Source organism: Cynocephalus volans, chromosome 9 (genome assembly GCF_027409185.1).
Source record: "Cynocephalus volans isolate mCynVol1 chromosome 9, mCynVol1.pri, whole genome shotgun sequence".
Taxonomy (NCBI): domain Eukaryota; kingdom Metazoa; phylum Chordata; class Mammalia; order Dermoptera; family Cynocephalidae; genus Cynocephalus; species Cynocephalus volans.
In genome coordinates, this window is record NC_084468.1 from 13,729,780 (window position 1) to 13,744,933 (window position 15,154).

The window sequence follows — 15,154 nt, forward strand, 5'->3', positions numbered from 1 at the left end:
GTTCAACCTGTATGAATGTATTGGAGAAGCTACAAAATGTAGATTACAATAAACATGATTTTGCTTATTATTTATTTTTCAGCAAAAATAGACTAATTAAAAGCCTCTGTATGATTAAAAACAAGAACAAGATGCTCCAAACTTTTCCCTCCAACCAAGTGTGACATTTAGAATATTTAGCAATCAATAGGCCATGGGTGCTGACTGACTGGAATGGATTCTGGCAGTAGCTCAGAGCAGATTTCTGAGGACCCCAACTCTGCTGCACATTATCCTTTTAGTTAGAAATTGTGGGAAGGTCTTGGAGGGGGTCCCAAAGAATGACCAGAGAAGAGGAAGAGGCAATATGGGGTGGTGGGGTTTGCAAAGTTTAGCAGCCATTTTCCAACAAGTATAGAACAATTTCACTACTTTCATATCTGGGTTGCCTGTACCCTGCCTCCTATATGAAATCCTATGTACAAGAGTTGAAAGAAGAACATATTCTGTGTATACTGTTTCCCAACTCCTCATACTAAACACAAGAACCAGGGTTTGTTTACTTGAATATAATAATCTGTGAATGAACTGGGTCAGTGATAAGACCCAGCTGCTGAGCACTAGTATTATATCATGGATATATAAAAGGTGGGCTGTCTTTGCAAATATGTGGGTGAGTTGCCAATTACATCAGCCTAGCTATTGCTGTTCTTAACAATACATTAGTCATCTCTTTTCTAGCAGAATCCTCACTGTTCTCAATAGATACGATGCTGAATTTCAAATACACTCTAGTAATAATCTTTACAATTGGTATGTTAGAAACCCTGCATTGTTTGAACAAAGGTAACTTATTTAAAGATCAGTGGCAAAGTTGGAAAGTAAACAAGCTTCTGGACACTATTTTTTAAAAATGCTACTAATGGGCTGTGGGTTAACATACCTTTGTTTAACTCTTTTTAGATCTCTATTGATATACTAGATATCGCAAAAAATTAGTGGCCTCTGTGGGGTTTGGAATTTGGAAGTTACTGTTAATGAGGAGAAATGGAGGTGGGATTGTATATGTATATGTCTCTTTCCAAGTGAAAGAAATTTGAAAAGCCTGTATAAGCTGATTTGCATCAAAGTCTTCCACGATCCACCTATCAGATAGCTTAAGTGGAATCACTTTTTGTAAGGAGTACTAGTCAGGGATCTCCAGAGAAAAGGAATCAACAGGATTGTGTATTATAGCTGTGTCTGTGCCTATGTCTATGTTTATAACTATTTTGTTGCTATTTCTGTATCTATTTATCTGGATTCAAGGAATTGGCACACATGAGTTTTGGTGACTTGGTGAGTCCAAAATCTTCATGGTTGGCTGGCAGGCTGGATATCCACAGAGAAGTGGCAGTTTGAGTGCAAAGGCTGTCTGTTGGTAGAATTTCTTTTTGTTTGGGGAAGTTCAGTTTTTCTTCTATTAAAGCCTTCAACTGATTGGATGAGACTCACCCATATTGTGGAGCGCAATCTACCTTGCCTGAAGTCTGCCAATTTAAGTGTTAAACTCATTCAAAAAACACCTTCACAGAAACATTCAGAATAATGTTTGATGAAATAGCTGCGCAGTGTGGCCAGACCAAGTTTACATATAACATTAACCATCACGTAAAGAAATGTGAAGAGTTATTCATTTTTTTGTTATTTATCTATTTCCAAGAGAAAGCTGCCAAGATGGCAAAATGACTGTGTTTTGTGGAATAGGTGTAGGTTGAGATGTTAAACTGGAAAAAAGAAGACTTAGAGACATACAGTAACACAAAGATAGTAACACCTCCACACTCTCACCACCCAGAGACATATGATGTGATATATACACACACACACATATATATACATATTTACATGATTTTCTGCATTTCAAAATGCTCAAATGCCTACATGTGAAAGGGAAGAGCAGAACCAGGACTCTCAGGGAGAAGATTTTGACTGAAGGATGATTGGCACCGTTGGAAGTGCGTGACTCTGGCCACCGCTAGCACTGAGCAGACTCAGCCCTGCTCTTCTGTAGTGAGCTTGTTTCCATTCCCCACAGTGGCCATTGCAAACTTTTCTCATTTCCCTCAAGCCCCAACCCCTCCCTGTCCACTTTTCCTCCTGCTATACAGAGAGACAACGGGCTGCCAATGCTGTAGCCTTCCCCTCAAACACCTCTATTTTCAGCCCTTCTTCCTACCTATCTCAATGAATATGGTTCCCAAATTTCTCCCAAAGTCAGTCTCCCTGCTTTTTGTTCTTGGTTCTTTCCTCTCCACCTTCTCCAGAACCTTGTTCATTTGGTGAAAATACAACTCCTTGGGAATAACTATGTGAAGGTCTCTGCACATAATATTTTAGGGCAATTAGTTCTAGTGTCTGCTATGCTAGGCTTATGGCTGATGGGATTTTTATGTAAGCCAGATACAATATATATACCTGTATGTGTGTGTGTGTGTGTGTGTTTACATTATATATATATATGGGTGTCTGTGTGGATACATACAGACATACACACATACTACATTGGTATGTTTGGACTAGTGCAGCAGTCAGAATGACAAAGAAAATCACATGTACAAAAATGCAGAATAAAGTGTGAAGTATTTGTAAGTGGAGGGACTGAGAATTCTTTGCTATTTGTATTCGATCCTTAGTACATTCTGGTGCAGAAAGCATGTGGCATGGCAACCAGAACCACATACGAGCCATGCATCAAAGGCAAGCTGCAGAGAGCAGCTACATTGGTGCAATTACTAGGCCCCCTCCCTTATATTCTTCTCCTCCCCCCACTGCCGGGACCACTAACCTGGTTATCTATATGTGGTATTAATTTACACAAAATAATTCTCTCTCCCCTGTTTAAATGCATAGTTCAATGAGTTTCAGAAATGTATACTCACTTATGTAATCACCAGCACAATCAAAAGTTCCATCACCCTAAAAAGTATTCTTACATCCCCTTGCATTCAATGCCTCCTACCCCCAGTCTCAGGAAACCATGGACCTGGTTTCTCTTAGTATAGACTAGTTTTCCTGTTCCAGTATGGAATCCACATAGGTTTTGACTGTTAATATGAATGGTACCATATAGGGTATATACTCTTGTGTCTGGATTTTTTTCCCCAGCATAATCTTTTTGAGATTTATTCATATTGTTGCATGTATCAGTAATTTGTTCCTTTTTATTCCTGAGTACTCCATTGTATGAATATACCACAATTTGTTTATGCAATCAAACCACACATTTGGGTTGTTTCCAATGGCTGACTCTTGTGAATAAGGCTGCTATGAACATTCATGTGCATTGACCTAGGTTTTTATTTCTTTTGGGTACACACCAAGGAGTGAGATGGTAAGTGTATAAGAAATTGCCAAACTGTTTTCCACCAGCAATATTGCTTCACACGAGCATCTTCAACACTTGGTATTGCCAGTCTTTTAAATTTTATCCATTCTAATAGGTGTGTAGTTGTGTTTCACTCTGGTTTTAACTTATATTACCTTAATGACTAATGATGTTGCTTATTTTTTCATGAATTTATTGGCTATTCATATATCTTTTGTGAAGTGTTCAAATATTTTGCCCATTTTTAAATTGGGTTTGTATGTATATTTTTGTTATTAGTTGTAAGAATTCTTTTATGCATTCTGAATACAAGTACTTTGTCAATACAGTATATATATTTAGAATATTTTCTTCCAATCTGTGGCTTGTTCTTGCATTTTCTTAAAATTATCTTTTAAAAATGACTAGTTTTTAATTATTGTAAAGTCAAACATCAATTTTTCTTTTATGATATATCTTTTTGTGTTCTACCTAAGAAATATTTGTTTATCCCCCCAAAGTTGTAAGGATTTTCTTTCATGCTTTCTTATAGAAACTGTCTTCCACCTTATAGAAGTTTTATAGATAGAGCTTATATGTTTAGGTCTCATCCATTTTGAGCTAATTTTAATGTGTTGTGTGAGTTAAGGAATTGAGGTTACTTTTTTTTTTTTTTTTGCATATGGTTAGTCAGTTGTCCAGCACCATTTACTAAAAAGTCTATTCCCATTGATTTATCTAGTCATTTTCAGCAAAAATCAATGAATCATATACATTTACATATATTTCTAAACTCTTTATTTTATCCCATTGATGTATATATCTAACTTTGTACTAATATTACACTGTCTTGGTTACTGCAGGTTTAATGTTAGTTTCAAAATTAGGTAATTTGAGTTTTCCAACTTTGTTATTTATTCTCTTTTTGAAATAGTTTTGGCAATTCTATGTCATTTGGATTTACAAATAAATTGTAGAATCAGCTTGTCAATCTTTACAAATATGCCTGCTAGAATTTTGACTGGGTGGAATTGACATCTTAATAATGTTGAGTCTTCCAACCTATGAATGTGACTATCAATTTAGCTGTTCTTTAATTTCTCTTATTTTTGTATGAAACAGTTTGAATTTGAATATGGGCAATTCTTAACACATCACACATGCACACACACGCACACACAGAGAGTACAGGCCAAGCAAAGCATGTTTATGCCCCGAATTTGTGGAATGCCAGTTTGCTACCTGTGGCCTTACATTTCTCAGTAGCATTAGTTACACTTCCCCTAGATATGTTTCCCATAGAGCTAAAAACTTGGTTTTCTTTCCTAGATCATTAATTGCCAAATAAAATCCTGATGTTGCCAAATAAGACCCGACCTTGAGAAAAGATTAATTATAACTGGTCGTTTGTATCTATTAAAACCTCTCTTTGCTCAGAAGTGAGTTTTCATTTCCTTTATTTAAATATTAATGAAGAAAAGATGTCTCAGAGAATCCAACCCTCCTAGCCCATTATAGTTTAGTCTCAAGAAATTTTACTTAGAATATGTGAATGTGTGGGAAAAAAACACCTCTAATAGACCCACCACCCTCCAAAGACAAGCCAAAAAAGGACTAATGCTCTTTCTATTGTTTTAGAATATTTGTGAGGCTGACATTTGCTATCAAAGTAGCTTTTCATAGTTTTATTTATTACCTTGTAATCATGATTTGTTAAACATCATTATTTGTTATTACGTGCTGCCACCTAGTGAAATTCATAGGCTTGACTATGAGAAAGCAGGAGAGCTGTGTCAGTGATTTCACATTTGTGCTTTTTGTATCTAAATTTTGGTAAGTATTACCATTCTCCCAAACTATGCAACACTTTAGGATGAAAACACTGATACATGCAAGATGTCCTAGAAAAGTAGGAGGTCTACATAATATGTATGTTTTAAGTATATTTTTTAATAGATAAAAAGTTACTTTGTTATATTTTTGAAGAACTAAGATAAAATCCAAAGGCATGTTACATTTTTAAAATGTTTCGTCTTTACGTATGGCTTACTTTGTTTTGAAAATTGTCATGCTTCCTTTTTCAGAGATGTGGAAGTTGAGAACAAAAGCGGGGGTGGATTTCTGGAAAAAAAGAAGTCATCATTAGTTTGAGTATTTGTTTAAATAAAGTTGCTCCTCCTCCACCAAGCTCCACTCCAATAAGTATTTTCTATATTATCCATGGCTCTTTCCACTGTTATTCATCATCAGGCTTTCTTGTGCCTAATTCTGGGGATTTGTTTTATTTATTGGAAAAGCACTTAAGACTTGGAAATTCCCAGTACATGAAAAGCAGGACCACCTAATGCAATTAGATTCATAGGTTAATAGCATTTCCCTCAGTTGGAAATGACTACGGACGTTTTAAAAAATGTTCCTCCCTCACTTCATAAGGAAACATACACCCAGACAGGCCAAGTGGTCTTCCCTGGTCTCTGAACTTCATAGCAGAGCTGAAATTAGGCTGAAGTGTCATCAAGTGTCCCAGACACTAGTATCTGCTCCTTGTCCTGGGTAAGAGAGCATGATGAGGCTGAGCTGGGATAGAGAGATGCTGCAATATAGTAGGAAGAGCAGGATGACCTTTATCAGAACAGGGACCTCAGCTCTGGAGCATCTGGAATGTCTGCAACCAATAAGGAAGTGTTCACCAGCAAAGTCTTACCTATCCAGCCTTGTGGGGACTATCCCTGTCCCTGCCCAGGGCATGCAGGGCAAGGAGAGACAAGACTGAAATGATAGGGCATGTTCCTGCCCTTCCTCCCTGATGGGGCTGGCCTAGACAGAGGGACTCTGAGCTCATGGGCTGGCAGCACAAGCCATCCTCCCTGACTTCTTTAAAAGGACCTTTTCAGATTAAACCTGTTTGAGGATCCTTGAGCTTCTTGGATCTGGAAGTCAATATTTCTCCCAATACTTTGGAAGTCTTCAACTATTATTTTGTTAAATAGGTTTTCAACCTTTTTTTCCCTCTTTTTTCCCCCTTATGGAACACTCATAATACAAATGTTGTACATTTTATTTTATTTTATTTTTATTTTATTTATTTATTTATTTATTTTGTCGTTTTTTCGTGACCGGCACTCAGCCAGTGAGTGCACGGGTCATCCCTATATAGGATCCGAACCCGCGGCGGGAGCGTCGCCGCGCTCCCAGCGCAGCACTCTACCTAGTGCGCCACGGGCTCGGCCCATGTTGTACATTTTAAATTGCACCATAGATCTCTTAGCCTTTCTTAAAAAAAAAAAAAAAGTTTTGGGGGGGTCTTACTGGGTTGTTTCAAAAAAAACCTGTCTGCAAGTTCAGAAATTCTTTCTTCTGCTTGATCTAGCCTGTTGCTTAAGCTCTCAGTTCTGTTTTTTATTTCATGTAATGAATTCTTCAGATCCAAGATTTCTGCTTTGTTCTTTTTTTTTATGATAGCTATCTGTTTGTTGAATTTCTCCTTCAGATCACCAATTGTTTTCTCATTTTCTTGTGTTGTCTGTCTATATATTTTTTGCATCTCATTGAGTTTCCTTAAGATTATTATTTAGAATTCCTTTTCAGGAATCTCATGGCTTTCCATTTTATGAGGGTCTGTTACTGGAGAATTATTATACTGCTTTGGGGATGTCATGTTTCCTTTTTTTTTTTTTTAATGTTTCTTGTATCTGTACATTGATGTCTGGCATCTGGTGGAACAGCCACTTCTAATATTCTGGAATATCTTTTGAAGGAAGAGACGTTTTCCTGTAGCTGTTGTATAGTATCAGTCAGGTAGGGTGTTTTAGGTTTGGTTCCAGGTGAGCACAGTAGTGTAGTCTCTGTGTGATTTCTTCTACTGTATTCAACATTGGAGTTGTCTGTAAGTGCCTCCATGGCCTAGGCCATAGGGTGCTCAGTAGCTCCTTACTGGAGTGGGTGGCACTGGGCTGGGTTGCAGGGGTCATGGACGAGGTCTTGAGCTTTTGGGAGAAGCACTGTAGTGCTCTGTGACTCCTCAGCAATATTGGGTGGGGCTGGGCAGGCTTGCTGGTGCCCCAGCCAGGATCCTGTGCCCTGATCCTGTGCCACTGAAGTGTCCCCTGCAGCTCCTCAGCTTAAATGCATAACCCTGGGCAAGACTGCTGGGGTTATGGTCAGGACCATGACCTGAGACAATGAGGGAGACAATGAGGTGCTTAGCAGCTCCTCAGCTAAAGTGGGTGACTCTGAATGGGGTCACTGGGGCTTCAAGCTGGGCTCTGAAGCCCCCAAGGAAGATCTGAGCACTCTGAAGCTCTTCAGCTGAAGTAGGTGACACTGGGCACTGTCACTGGGGCCATGGGCAGGATGCTGTACTCCCAGAGAAATACTGGGATACTCTGCAGCTGCTTAGCTAAAGTGGGCCACTCTGAGTGAGGTTGCCTGGGTCCTGAGTGGGACCTTGCACCCCCAAGACAGACGCTGGGGCACTCTGAAACTTTGCCTGTGAAGTAAACCACTATGGGTGAGGTCACCTAGGTCATGGGTAGGGCCCTGCAAACCATGAGAGACACTGGGTTTCTCTGCAGCACCACAGTTGAAGTGAGCCACTCTCAGTGAGGTAGTTGCTGTTGTGGGTGGGACCCGGAGGCCCCAGGAGGAATGCTGGGTCACTTTGCAGCACTTCAGCTGAAGAGGGCCATTCTGGATAAGGTCACTGAGGTCATGGGTGGGACCCTGCACCCCTAAGAGAAATGCTGGGGCACTCTGCAGCTGCTCAGCTGGAATGGGCCACGCTGGGTGAGGTTACTGGGATTGTGGCAGGATTTTGTGTCCCCAAAAGAGATGCTGGGACACTCTTCAGCTGCTCAGCTGAAGTAGGGCACTCTGGGCAAGGCTGCTGCAGTCATGGGTGGGCTCCTGTGCTTCCAAGAAAGATGCTGGGTCACTCTGCAACTCCCCAGCTGGGACAGGTGGTCCTGGGTGGGCTGACTGGAGCTGTAGATGTGACTCTCTGCCACTGAGAGTGGCATGTGTGCACTCCAGTTTCCCAGCTGGAGTGCATGATTCTGGGTGGGTTTGCTGAAGCCATGATGGGACTCTTTGCCCCTAGGAGAGGTGCACAAATACTCCACTGAAGACAGCAGTGCTGCTGGCAGTGGCAGAAGGCCCTGATCAGGTGGATCTCTGGCTCTGGAAAGCATGAGCACTGGGTACCTCTGTCCTAAGGGTGGCCTCTGCACTGTGCTAGACCTTCTCTTCCCAGGGAGCAGGGCACCATGTGGGCTCAAAGGCTGGAGTCCTGATGTGACGAGGGGGCCTTAGGGCTGTAGAGATGCTGGGGCTATTGAGTCCAGGGCAAAACGCACTCAGGTGTTGGCTCCAATCCCAAAATGGCAATGTACTGTGGCAGCCCAGGACCTGGGGTGTGGGGGACTCAGCATGAACTCCCTTCCTGAATTAATGCAGTTGTGTGGGCTTCCAGCAGCTTCCCACACTGGGCTCATGTTCTTAAAGGCTGTGCAGCTCCCTTGTAGCTTGGATTGCCGGCATCCCCAGTGAAACTCTCACTTACCTTTTCCCTGCAGGTAGAAGTTCCTCTTGGTTCCCTGCTGCTCCTGTTTGGGGGATCACACACTTTTTCAGATAATGGAATTTAGTTTTTGCAATCCTTTAAATTTATGACCTTAATATATTTATTAGTCAAAAGAAAATGCAAAGTTATAAAAAAAAATAAAAATAGAAAACTACTTAGTGGAAGATGTTAGAAAAAGAATGGCCAAGTAAACTCAAAGCAAAAGAAGGCGGCAGTAACAAAGATAAGAGCAGAAATTAAGTAGGGAACAAAAATAACAGATAATCAATAAACATTAAAAGCAGTTCTTTGAAAAGCCTAAGGAGACTTCCAGTCAAGATGGTGGAATAGATGGTCCCCAGCATTACTCTCTCCCACAAATCAACCAATTTACAACTACTAAAAAGCAACAACTGCCACGCTGGGGCTGCAAGAGCCCAGGGGAAGAGGAGGAGAGACCGATAGGGTGCATGAAGGCAGGAGAAACCATAATGAGAGAAAGAAGGGACTATTCCAACCATTTCAAGCCCCAGCCACTTCAAGGCTGGCCCTGGTGAGCACATGGAACAAGAGCTGGCAAAAGCCACAGCTGTGCCCTTTGTGTGAACTTGCTTAGAGGCTGCAGGGGAGAAGAGGGACTTGGTGGTCCCCAGGCCAGCAAGACCACTGAGAGTGTTCCCATGGACCCACATAGAAGGGAGAGGCCACAGACAACTGAAAAAAGGAGCCACTCACAGGCCAGTGGATAATTGCAAGGGACCAGCACATGGCTCATCCTATGGGAAGTGTTTAGAGTGTGGGCAGTGGGGGAAATGGGCCCACTGGGGAAACACTGGGGCACAACATGGACAGCTGATCTGCACTCCAATCAGCACAGGACAACTCAGTGCAGACTGGTCAGGAATACAAAACTGCAGGGGGTGCAGTTTGCTGAAAAGACTCAGGCTCAGACCAGAGTTGCCACACACCCCAGGTGTACCGGACCTCACAAGACCCGGAAGTACATACAAAGTCAACAACTAAAACCTGAGCTGCACAAAAAGCCTTCCCCAGGGAATCAGCAGCAAAGCAGCAATTTAGCTCAACCACAGGGCTGAAGTGCTGGTTCTCACAAGGAGTTCCACATTTTAGAAGTAAGCAGAGGACAACAAATTAGTTCTAGTGCAGAGTTTAAGTGGTGAGGGTAGCTAATAATCCAACACAGACCAAAAGAAAAGACAAAATACTGACAGATCAGAGACAAAATTTTAATATTATCTACTAAAGGTCTACCACCACCAAAGAACATCTTAAAAACCTACGACTGGAAGTCCCCTGGGCTCCTAAGATGGGGTGGTGAAAGTGCCAAAGGCCTCAGCCACACAACTCTTTTGTCCACATCCAGCCCAGTGATGACCAAGTCCCTGCTAGAAGTCCCCTAGGCATACAAACTTGGGGGGGGCAAGGGCCTCAGCCATACTTCTCTAACACCCACATCCAGCCCAGTGATGACCACTGAGCCACTGCTGCAAGTGCCCTGGTCTCCCAAGCCGGGGTGGTAGGGCCGAGTGCCTTAGCCACGTCTCCCCAACATCTATATCCAGCCCAGTGATGACCACCAGGCCACCACTGGAAGCACCCTGGGCTCCTGAATTGGGGTGGTGGTGGGGCTGAGGACTTCAGCCATGTCCCCCTGACATCTGCATTCAGCCCAGCCATGACCACGCTGCCTCCCGTGGCCTTGGTGTTATCAGCACCACACGCTCCCAAGTGGGCCACGGGCAGTCCCAATATTAATTATTTATCAATGGTAAATGATAATTAAATTACTACTAAGGATGAAAAAGGAGTCTCAACCACAGATACAAAAGAATATCATGAACAACTTTATGTCAAAAAATTTGGAAATAGTTCACTAAGCTTGTAGAAAAAAGTAGAGTACCAATAATGACTTAAGAGGATATCGAAAATCTGAAAGGTCCAATTAACATTAATGAAATGGAACTTTTGTCAAAAATGCCCACACGCGTATACACACACACATGCTTACTTACTCACCTGGATTAGACCATTTTCAAGACTAAGTCTATCAAATCGTGAAAGCAGACTATTCACTAGCTCATGCAAACTATCCAGTGACCGGAGAAAGAGAAGAAAGCTCTTAAATCCATTTTATGAGGCTGATCTTCCCTTGAAAACAAAATAAGGACAATATGAGATATGAAAATATAGACCAATCTTCCTTAAGAATATCTATTTCAAAAATTCAAAATAAAGCAATAATACATCTAATCAGCAACTTACATATGTGAACAAGATTTGGTAGTTAAGGAAGAAGAAAGTAAAAGAAGTTGGAAAATAAAAACTACTAATTTGTACTAGCGTAAATTCAGCGACATTGTGAAGGCATGGTCACAGAGACTGATTTTTTTTTTTTCTTTTCTTCTCCTCTTGCTTCTTTTAGGAAATTTTTTATTCATAAATTTCTTAAATCCTGAATTTATCTTAGTCCTTCACTTTACTATCACAGAAGATCGCTCTCATTCATTCATTCAGTATTTATAAGTTTCCCCCCATGTGCCAGGACTGTGTTAGCCTCAAATATCTTCCCCAGTCCTCCCCCGCCCCCACCAAAACCTGCCCAATTTTTAAGATTCAATTCAAATCTCAAATTCTACCAGTACTGAAGCAGAAGCAGATCACAACTAAGTAAGAGACACATTATTTCCCTACCACACACATCTAAGTAGTTGGAGAACAGTGGGAGACAAGTCAAAATTTTAAAATAGTACATTAAAAATGAAAAACAAATAAATCAATTAATAAATAAGAGAAATACAAACAGTACTTGTGGACTGGGAGAACTTTTTTTTTACTTCATATGTTTTGGTATTGCTTTTATTTTTTTGTACTATTTTTAAAAGTAAAACCCAAAAATCAGAAAGAAAAAAAAAAAAAAGAAACAAACCCAATTGTCCCATGAGGATTTGGTGGTTCAGATAAGGAGATTTTATTTCAGAAATGAGGAGGTGTAGGAAAAAACTTCTTGGAACTGGTTGTGTTTGAGATGGGCCTTTTTAGGCTGAACACAATGGAAATGGATGAAAGATCGTGATGGCCTCCCTATTTTTGTTTGCTTCTGAACATAGGTTTATTTTCCACAGAGCTCACTAAACATTTAATCACCTTCTTTTTTGTGTTGTTATTTTTTTTACTATACAGTTTATCACTTTGAATAGATTTTAAAAATTTAGGACAAAAGGGATTATGACTGTCATTTTGTTCCAGCTTAGAAGTAGACAGACTAATAGGACTGAAGGAAAATGTCTTCCTACCTCCTATATTTTTCACTGAAGACTTAAACATTCTTTGGAACTGTTCCTAAGCAAATACTTTTCTAGCTCCCATCGAATAACAGGTTACACCTTAGGTGCTGGGGCGAAAATGGCAAATAAGAGACATTGTTCCTGTCTTCAGAGGAAAAGAGAATGAGTTGGCACCTCAAAACATATACTTTTTCCTACTCCAAGCCTCAATTACCTCTTCCCTGTCCCCATCATATGTTTATATTAGTTGATGGGTGGAGGTGCTGGTGGTGCTTATTCTGTTGAAATGACCCCGCTCAGTAAGCACTTTATGGAGACAGGAAATTGATCTCAACATCTGGCAGTGTTTGGAACTCAGTGTTGACTCTTTAGCACGTTTGCTAAGATGGTGTTAAGTGCTCAGTGCCAAAATTGTGGTGTGGGACCCACACCAACCTGTTGCCACTGAAACCCCTGGGCTGTGCCTCGTAAGTGCTGCAGATGTCTCTGTGCAGCCTCATGCTGGGGGACACTAATCCAGAAGCCCCTTGTGAACAGGTGTCCTCCATTCTCTGTCTCAATTTCAGGGACTGCTTCCTCTGTACAAGCAGCGATTTATCTCCCTGAAGCCTATGCCTTCCACGGGAGAGCCCTGACTACAACCCTGTTTCTGAGCACCCCTGGCTCTTCTTCAGGGGTTTAACCACTAGTCTGTTCCCACTCAGTGAGCTGTACTTGGTGCCCATGGCACCCACTGAGTTCAGAGACAACCTGTCTCTGGGGCTGAAGGAGCCAGATGAATGTTCATCTAAGAGCCTAACCAGTAGAGCTCAGAGCCTTCCCAGGAACTGCATCCCTGGGGAGACAGTAGCACCCCTAGCTACTACCAGACAATGGTATCACCACTTGTGTCCACTTTAAGACTTGGTGACTTGAACCGGGATTATAACAGGACTCGGCAGGGCAAGTTTTTGTTCAACCACCGTGGCTCCTCTGATTCACACATGTATCGAAATACACCTGTGCCCTGATGATATCTGCCGCCACCATACCTCAATCAAGACATCTGTAGGCACTAGGGAGTTCTCAATGCAAAGCACAGCATATTTTGGCTACAGTACCTGCCCAAATGCAGGAGCCTAATGAAGTGCCACGCACAGGGCTGGGGAGAGATCCTACCCCAGCCTTGGGAAAGGAGAAAGAGGCGGCCACAGCAGCAGCAGAAGCAGGTACTGATCAAGATCTTCCAGAAGTGAGATGAGAGGGAGAGGGCAGGAAATTCTCTTGGACTGACGCTTCCTTGGAAGCCGTCTGTGGCCCTGTTAGGGCCAGCAAGGAGACTTAGGGTGCTGGGCTCAAGACTGTCCTGCCAGGCATGCACCTGGAGTTGTTCCACAGAACTCGGTTTCCCTGAACCAGTGGAGTCCATGGGAGCAAAGATTCCCAGTTCTTCACCTCTGCAGTTAGCCGCAGCACCAATTTTCTGGCAAGGCTTGGGTGACCAGAAGGAGGAATGGCCACACATAGTCTACATATGTTAATAATTGTTTTCTTTTGGCATTTAGTAACTAAATCCCTTTCTAGCTGAAATAAGGGCAATCAAACCTATGTATGGCAGGCTCTAAATAAAATACTAAAGAAGAAATTCTGAAAAAAAATTGAATAATGGCAACATCATGGGGATATTTGTCGTCCCAGGGGGACTACTTTGAGTGGTACACAACTATTGTACGCACGTCAAGTAAGTCTATTGAATCATTATTTTAAAAAATCTTGTTTGCTTACCCACCAAGGCTATTTTTCACAAGTCTTAATAATCACCTTTTATGTGTTTACAAATGCTTGCTGCTGTCAGGCTCTGCTCTATGAATTCCACATGTACAACTCATTCATGCTCATAGCAATCTCAGGAGGAATGTATTGTTGCTTTCTCCATTTTACTTTTAAGCAACTTGCCCAAGGTCATACAGCTATTCCGTGGAGAAAGTTAGGTTCAAACCCACATGGTCTGGTTCCAGAACTATGTTCTGAACCACTACCTGCACTGGGGCTGACCATGTCATCTACTCACAGGGTATTTTCAAATTTAAAATGACCACAAGCAATCTTTAGGGACAGCCATAATTTACCAGATAATCATGATCCTGCCATCCCTCCCCCTACCCCTGCCCCGATGTCATATAGATCTGGCTTAAATAATTTCTTAGGAGATGTGTATTAGTGAGGGTTTCTCTTTGGAATTTCTTAGAGGGATGTCATATGGATCAGGGAGTAGGATGGAAACTGGAGGACCTGGCTTAAAAATAGAATGCAAGGAGCCACAACCAGAAATCACTTCTGCTATGGAAACTCCTCTTAATTCAGGGCACTGTTGCTGGAGTAAAAACTCCATTTTGTATGATTCTTGAGAGTCTTGGGAGAATGAATCTGAATGGCCAAGTTGAGGTCATATGCCTTTTGGTGGCTGTACAGAACAGTGAGAGGAAGGTTCTGGTGGAAGGAACCTCGGGATACTCCCACCCGGAGGTATGAGGTAGTGGGACTTTAGTAACGGGGGGAAGAACCTGATATTTTGCTACTGATATAACACAAAATGGGGAAGAGATAAGTATGGCTGGGAAAGAGGAGGGAGTGGGAAGGAAACTGACTTGAAAACTATTGTAGTAGACCAAGTAGGTGATATGGTAAGGTTTAAACTTGGGTAATCCAAGAGGGCATGGGGAGGAAACGGAGGATTTAAGTGGGTGACTTATCAGCAGTTTTCTTTCTCTTTGCTCTCTCCTATTCTTCAGGTTTTCAACTATCACCTCCTGCCTCAAGTATATCTGGACAACTCTGGGAATTAAAGATTGTTTTATTTCCATGTCTATCTTCTGGTCTAAAGACCTTCAGCTGCTGACCTCTCCACTCTAGCCCTAAATCTCATCTCAGTATCATTTTGTTCCCAAGTATTTTCAATCCAAATCGTTTCACTTATGATAGAGA